The sequence below is a fragment of the Sinocyclocheilus grahami genome, unplaced genomic scaffold (assembly GCF_001515645.1).
Source record: "Sinocyclocheilus grahami isolate Dianchi unplaced genomic scaffold, SAMN03320097.WGS_v1.1 scaffold761.1, whole genome shotgun sequence".
Lineage (NCBI taxonomy): Eukaryota > Metazoa > Chordata > Actinopteri > Cypriniformes > Cyprinidae > Sinocyclocheilus > Sinocyclocheilus grahami.
Genome location: NW_015505940.1, coordinates 343,311 through 345,032, shown reverse-complemented (window position 1 = coordinate 345,032; position 1,722 = coordinate 343,311).

The window sequence follows — 1,722 nt, the reverse complement described above, 5'->3', positions numbered from 1 at the left end:
ATAAAAAAAAAAGTATATATATATATATATATATATATATATATAATGGGTGACAACAAAACATCTGGTAAATGTAAATTTGTTTTGTGAAATAAATATTTTAGATCAATAAACTAAAGAGGGAAAAAACGACAAAAGTCCTTGCATGGATTGTATAATACTTTATGTATTGCTGTAGTTGTTAAAATAAATACATAATCTATTAATAAAATGCGAGTCAGAGAAGCTGTAGTAATTACACTGATGCCAGTTGTCTTTAATTCTAGTCAGAGGGAAAACATATTTCGCATTGATTTAATATTTAATGAGTTATTAATTACCATGAGAAGCAGAAAATATGTCAAATTATCCCTTTTATTTACTAAATATGTATTATGTGTGCAATATATACAGTATATTGCAGTTGGTGAATTGTGTGAATTACACGAATGCAGTTGATTTCTAAAGACATGTACATAGTTTTCTTTTTTATTGTTTATTTACTTATTATATTGCTTTGTTTAGTGGTGGTATTTATTACAATAATCTGTGCAGTTTTATTCACGTCGAATTTGTGTTTGTAAATGTTCACTGTTTCGCAATAAAAAAGAAAAAAAGAATTTTATTTTGAATATAATTCCGCATATCCGGTGGTGCTTACTGTGACCTTAACATTATTTGGACACTTAAATTCTAATTAGTTCTGTCTTACATGCATTGTATTTAATAACCAAAAAAGAAAGCAACTGTCCTGGTTTGTAAAGAAAAGTAGTGCACTTCACAAGCAAAACCTAAAAAAAAATGCTTAAAGCCTGACATATGAAACAATAATCAGCAATATCCTTTTTTGGGTTAAATGGATGAGGATCTTGAACCTTTAGACGAGTTATAAAAGACAAAATGCATATGTTATGCGTCATATTTGATACATCTGGCTCGAACCGTGTGATATAATGAGAATATAGAGAAAAAACAGCTCCGCTTTATTCAGAGACTCAAACTGAGCTTCCAGATGCTGATGTGTAGGTGATGAAATTCTGATGCTTGTAATGTAAATCAGTGAGATCTTCATAACAGCACAGCAGATACTTAGATAAAAAAGACTATATTCACAACAATATGTCTTAAGATGATATATAAATGCTTAGTTTTATGATCAAAGCAATGCTATTCAATGATAGAGATATGAACAAAAACTAAAACTAAACTATCAAACAATATAAACTTCACATAAAGCAATTCACGTATACCAAATATGCTTAGTGTGTGTTGCAATTTATTATGCAAAGCAATGCATAATGAGTATTAATTGCTACTCTTGATGTTTTTTGGCTGTGATGGGTTTTCAAAGGCTTTGTTTTGCTGCTCTGGTGCTGACAGATGTTTAATAGTAGATAGTAGTTATCCTCACAATCACACTCTGATATTCACATTATGAAGCTGAATAATAAGGCATTGGGCTGTTTGTCTATTAAAGTATCCCTTTTATTGACTAAATATGTATTATGTGTGTAATATATATATATTGAGTTGGTGAATTGTGTGAATTACACGAATGCAGTTGATTTCTAAAGACATGCACATGGTTTTATTTTTTTACTGCAGTAAACTACATTTGATCTAAAAGCCGTTTACTGGACACTTTGCTTCAGCTTTGGGGTTGGTTTGGTTTGTGATCTGGAGTGTTTGGTTTAATGGAGATCTGCTCATGGACAGGTAATGCTTATATACCATATATACACT